Below are 6,109 nucleotides of genomic sequence, written 5' to 3' on the forward strand. Positions count from 1 at the left end.
GTGAGTGTGTGGGGCAGGGGGAGAGTGAATCTGTGGGGCAGGGGGAGAGTGGCAACAACGGAGGTGGGATGGGAAGGGTGATGTCAGCCCTCTGGGTGTGGGGCAGCGGGGCAAGTGCGCAAGCGCTTTGGCCCGCAGGCCCCACGAGGGCCGTGGGGCTGGGAGGTGACGTGGGGCTGGAGGTTTGCCCTATGGCACTGCCTGTGCCGGAGGGGGATTTCCATTCCCTGCGCTCTGAGCCTCCTTTACCAGTTCGGGGTTGGGATGTGGTGGCGATACCAAGGCCGTGTGGGACGTTGGAAGGCGTGGGGCTCGGATGTTGGCACCTCTGGGCTACCTGCCACAGGAATGCCATCCCTCCGGCTTGCCCAAAGGATGCCCAAACCCTGAACCCGGCTGATTTTTAGGGCAAAAAAAATCCCACCTGGGCCTGGCGTGTTTCTGGGCGTTGCTGGAGAGCTGGGAAATCCCTAAAGTCTTGTCTCACCTGAAGTCAGGGGGATCCCTCCCTGGGGTTTTATCCTGGGGGATCCCGCCGTGAGGGTTTTATCCCGGGACTGGCCTGCAATCCCTGCTGCCACGAGGGAGCCATGGCCCCGGGACACGTGGTGGTGGCTGCTCCGGGGCTGGAATTGTGGTTGCTGAGCTCAGCTCTGCCCAGAACAGGTTCCAAGAGTTGACTTCTCATCCAGTTCCTTCCCAACATTGTTCAAGAGGGTTTATTTAGACTTTCCTGATAAAATCAAGCCTAACAGAACCCATCACGCTCTTAACAACTTCTTTTTTTTTTTTTTTTAACTTTATGGTTTTTTTTGGTTTTTTCCTTTTTTTTTTTTTAATGAAAGAAAAGAGGAGGAGGGGGACTGGTCAGGAGCTCTGTTGCCCCACGTGATAATCGACCCACACCGTGGGTGCAGTTCCTTCCTCTCCTCACCAGAACTTGTTGTTTCATGCCTGGACTTGGGCCACGGCTCCCGAGGAGGAATGCTGCTGGATTTGTGAGAGCACAAACTGTATCTCGGGGGGTGGGGGGGTGGGGGGTGTGAAACCAGAGTCATGGAATGGTAGGGGTGGGAAGGGACCTCTGGAGATCATTTTCTCCAACCCCCTGCCAGAGCAGGTCCACCCACAGCAGGTCCCACAGGAACGTGTCCTGGTGGGGTTTGAATATCTCCAGAGGAAACCCCCCCACTCTCTCTGGGCAGTTCTGCCACCCTCAAAGGGACATTTTCCTTATTTCCCATGTCCCAGTTTGTGCCCATCACCCCTTGTCCTGTCCCCGGGCACCACTGAGAAGAGTCTGGCCCCATCCTCTTGCCCCCCACCCTTTAGTTCTTGCTCAGCATCGATGAGATCCCCTCTCAGTCTGCTCTTCCCAGCTGAACAGCCCCAGGTCCCTCAGCCTTTCCTCAGCAGAGAGATGCTCCAATCCCTTGATCATCTCTGTAGCCTCTGCTGTCCCCTCTCCAGCAGTTCCCTGTCCTTCTGGAACTGGGGAGCCCACAACTGGTCCCAGTGCTCTAGACGTGGTCCCACCAGGGCAGAGCAGAGAGGGAGGATGACCTCCCTGGACCTGCTGGCCACGCTCTTCTTATTACACCCCAAAAAAACCCCAAACCCTGTATTTCTCAGACCTGTGCCCTTGGAGCAGCAGCATTTTGGGTGTCTGCCTGGCATTTTGGGTGTCTGCCTGGCACCTCTTTTATCCGTGGTCCCTAAAACCATTGTCAAAGAGCTTTTCCTGCTGCGATGGAGGGCTGTGTATAAATCCCACCGGCATGTTCATCGCTGGGCAGGAGTTCAGCGAGGGACCCACCTCCTTCAAAACACAAACCGGGGAGGTGGAAGAAGGGAAAAGTCAAAGCTTGACGATTCTCAGAGCTTTTTATTTTTTTTTTATTTTTTTCCCCCAGACCTGATCACCCAGAGGCTTCTAGCTGGTGGTGGGGGCGTTGGGGATTCCTGCGCTTGGCAATTCCTCTGCCTTGAGGCAACACTTTCTTTCTTGGGATGTTTACTCTGGGTGAAAACTCCTCCCGAATACCATCGCCCTCTCGCCCACGGGCTCCCAGCCCGGGTTTCTCCTCGTGCTTTGCGAGGCTGATGGGTTGAGTCAGGGGTGGCAGCCCTCACCTCTGTGCCGGGGGGCCGTGCACTTGAGCTGCACTTGCTAAGGCTGATAAACCTTATCGTGGGCTTGGGCAAGCTCTGCTGAGGAGCTGGGTCATCAACAGCAGTGAAATCCTGAGCCTGAGGGGGCCTTTCCCAACAGCAGATAAGGCTGGGTTGTTGCTGTGATCATCACCTCCACGGCCTGGTGGAGTTTAAATGGGGAGGAAAAAGGTGGTGGTTTTTTAATTCTCTGTGTTGGGATGGGTTGCCTGGTCTCAGTCCCTGAAGACTTTCAAGACCAGGGTGGGTAAAGGCTTTTGTGGCGGGGAGGTAGAAGCAAGTTTTTGGGTTTTTTTGTTTTTTTTCTTTTTTTTTTTCTCTTAAGCTGGCAAGAAAAGCACTTTATAAACTCACAAACCCTCCCAGCTGGAGAAAGCAGCAGCGGGAGATGCGGAGCCAGAAGCTGGTGGAAGGAAGTGGATTTGGTTCCTCCGAGTCAGGGGCTGGAGATGGTCCCATTCCTGGGGTTCCTGGGCTGGCTGGGACTTGGGGGGTGGCTGTGCCTCTCGCTGTCCATTTGTCTGTCCGGGCAAAGCTGCGTGCTGGGAAAGAAAGGAGGGGGGAAATTGCCCTCTCCATGGCCTGGTTGGTGTTTTTTGTGGGTCTGAGTCACGCTCTGCAGCCCCGTGACCTGCTGTGGCCGGTTTGGTGCTCACACCCTTCTTTGTACAAGCTCGGGAAGTGTCCGGGGAGGACAGGGGGGGGAATGGACTGGCTCAGGGGACACTGGGACAGCTCGAATCTCTATTGTTCCAGCCTTCCAAGGCAGCTTCTGACTCACGGCAGAAATATTTGCTTTAAGAGGCAGGTTTCAGGCTTGGGGTGAGGGGAAGGTGCCTCTGCCAGACTCTGTCTGCCGGGCATCATCCTTCCCTCTCACACACGGAGATTTATATCCCTTTAGGGTGGATTTATATCCCTTTAGGGTGGATTTACATCCCTATAGATCCATGGGGCAGCTGTGCTGGTTGAGATGCCAGCACTGTGCCTCTCGGGTACCCAAATACTCCCCCAAAACCCTGCCTTTTTCTGTCGAGCATCGTCCCCCCGCAGCCGGGGGTACAAAAAGAGCTGAGCCAGCAGAAAAGTGCAGGGTGAACCGGCGGAAACGGGGCCGTTGGCTTCCCGATCCGTGGCAAAGATACCGGGGATGATGCGGAAACACCGGAGGCCATGCCGTCCCCCGGGAGCCCGGAGCAGGCCCGGGTGTTTCTTGTGGGCACGGGAGCCCCGTACCAGCCTTGACACGGGGCCGGTTTCCTCCCCACAAACGCCCTCCCTGTTCCTCTTCCCCTGCCCCTTCCATTTTTATTTTTTTTTTTGCTGCCGTGGGGTTGAGGAGCTGAGAAATTGGGGAAGGAAAAAGGGGGCCCTCCTTTTTCTGTCGAGCATCGTCCCCCCGCAGCCGGGGGTACAAAAAGAGCTGAGCCAGCAGAAAAGTGCAGGGTGAACCGGCGGAAACGGGGCCGTTGGCTTCCCGATCCGTGGCAAAGATACCGGGGATGATGCGGAAACACCGGAGGCCATGCCGTCCCCCGGGAGCCCGGAGCAGGCCCGGGTGTTTCTTGTGGGCACGGGAGCCCCGTACCAGCCTTGACACGGGGCCGGTTTCCTCCCCACAAACGCCCTCCCTGTTCCTCTTCCCCTGCCCCTTCCATTTTTATTTTTTTTTTTGCTGCCGTGGGGTTGAGGAGCTGAGAAATTGGGGAAGGAAAAAGGGGGCCCTGGTGTTATCCTAAGGAAGCGTTCAGCCAGCCTTTGCCTTGCTGATAACCCCCACGGGGGAATCCCTCTGCAAACCTCCTCCTTGCCCTTTGCCAAGGAAATTTGCTTCAAGATCCACCAGGGTAGGTTTAGACTGAACATTAGGAAAGAATTTTTCACACAAAGAGTGGTCGGGCATTGGAATAGGCTGCCCAGGGAGGTGGTGGAGTCACCATCCCTGGATGGGTTTAAGAACTGTTTAGATGTGGTGTTGGGGGATATGGTGTAGGAGAGAACTTTGTAGAGTAGGGTAGATGGTTGGACTTGATGATCCCAAGGGTCTCTTCCAGGTTCTATGGTTCATCCATCCCAGGGAAAATGCCCTCCACCTGTGTCAAGGGGAGGTTTGGCCACCAGCTCCAGCACCTCCAAGCCACCCCAGAGCTCCTCTCCCTTCACCTGAGAGCGCTGGGCAGAGCAGCTCTTGCCCGTCTCTTTCTTGGGATGGTTTTTAACTCCTGTGTTTTGTTTTTTTTTTTTTAACAGGGGGCTGTCTTGGAAATTTCTGCAGTAGCACTGGGTAGGAGGGACAAGTTGGATCCCTTGGACCCCGGCAGGGGAGAAGAGTATTACTATGTCCAGGAGAGCAACTTCTACTGCAAGAAGTGCCCTCCAGGTAAGATGGTCTCAAACGTGGATCACCCCACCTCCAGCCCTGCTGGGTTTCCTTCTGGCTCCTTGCGGGGGGGGGCAGTGGGTTCTCCGGCTCTCCTCTGCTCCCCAAACCTGGTGAGATTGAACCTGTCGTGAGATCCAACACAGGAAGGACATGGACCTGTTGGACGGGTCCAGTGGAGGGCCATAAGATGCTCAAAGGGATGGAGCCACCTCCCTGTGAGGACAGGCTGAGAGAGCTGGGGGGGTTCAGCCTGGAGAAGAGAAAGCTCCGGGTGAGACCTTAGAGCCCCTTCCAGTATCTGAAGGGGCTCCAGGAGAGCTGGGGAGGGACTCTTTGTTGGGAAGTGCAGTGACAGGACAAGGGGAAACGGTTTTAAATTGGAAGAGGGGAGATGTAGATGAGATATTAGGAAGAAATTTGTCACTCTGAGAGTGGTAAGAGCATTGCCCGGAGAAGCTGTGGCTGCCCCATCCCTGGAGGGGTTCAAGGCCAGGTTGGAGGGGGCTTGGAGCAACCTGGGCTGGTGGGAGGTGTCCCTGTCCAGTGCAGGATGATCTTTAAGGTCCCTTCCAACTCTAACCATTCTGTGATTCTATCTAAGGACACATTTAGGAGAACATGTTCCTTGTGATCCTTCCAAATTTGCCTCTTAACCGTGTTGTCTGCAGAATCAGGTCCCTTTCTGTGAAGACATCCCTGTCCTCTGCTGCCTGGTCACAGATTCACCCTTGCTTTCCCCTCTTCTTCTTGCAGGCAAGTACGTTGCTGCTCACTGCAAGGAGCCCAATGGCTCCAGCCTGTGTTTGCCCTGTAAAGAGGACGAATCCATCGGGTACCCAAACGAATACACCGAATATCCAAACGACTTTTTGAAGTGTCTCCCCTGCCGGACGTGTAGGGAAGGTAGGAGCTGGTGGTGGAAGAGGGTGACGCTGGCTGGTAGCACAGGTTGGGTGGGATCAGCTGACTGGAGACCTCTCTAATATTTCAAGAGCACAGTCACCTCCAGCGTCCCCCAAAGAGTGGCTCTGGGTCTGGAATGGGTGTCATGGCTTGTGCCAGACCTACATCTCCGTTTGCTGCAGCATCCCCTCCTACAAAGCTTGGACACGAGACCTCCATCCAGCCTGGACCAGGGTTCACGGCAGCGTCGTAGGCTGCTGCTGGTGGAGCTTTGATGCGAGCCTTGCTTTTCTCTTGGGTATGGTGAGGTTTTGGGGGCAGGAGAGGGGAAGGTGAAGGCTGAAACTCCGTAGCAGAGTGACATGTTCTTCCCCAGGCTTGTGGGTCAGCCCGGGTCGTTAGCTGCCTTAATGAGGGAAGTGGGTGGAGGAGTGTGGGGCGGTGGGGCTGGGGTAGAGCCCTCTCCTCTTGCCCCACAGATGAGGTGGAGACAAGTCCCTGCAGACCCACCAGCAACACCCAGTGTGCCTGCAAGAGTGGTACCTTCTGCTCCCCGGACCACCCCTGTGAGATGTGCCAGAAGTGCCGGCCCCGGTGAGTTGGGTGCTGTGGCTGGGGGTTGTGGGGGGGCCACCAGGATCTGTGCTGCCA

At 55.9% G+C, this 6,109-nt stretch overlaps 1 long non-coding RNA gene across 2 annotated transcripts; it reads left to right on the forward strand.

The window, feature by feature from the left end:
- The first annotated feature begins 4,235 nt into the window (after window positions 1-4,235).
- On the forward strand, window positions 4,236-6,074 carry LOC106894569. 2 transcript variants are annotated; one of them, XR_001413354.1, is made up of 3 exons: window positions 4,236-4,552; window positions 5,309-5,756; window positions 5,938-6,074. It is a non-coding gene; the product is annotated as an uncharacterized LOC106894569 (long non-coding RNA). The 2 variants fall into 2 exon arrangements; XR_001413312.1 differs by having other exon boundaries at window positions 4,238-4,552; window positions 5,309-5,458.
- Window positions 6,075-6,109: the final 35 nt, after the last annotated feature.

Source organism: Calidris pugnax, unplaced genomic scaffold, assembly GCF_001431845.1.
Source record: "Calidris pugnax isolate Ruff unplaced genomic scaffold, ASM143184v1 scaffold6, whole genome shotgun sequence".
NCBI lineage: Eukaryota > Metazoa > Chordata > Aves > Charadriiformes > Scolopacidae > Calidris > Calidris pugnax.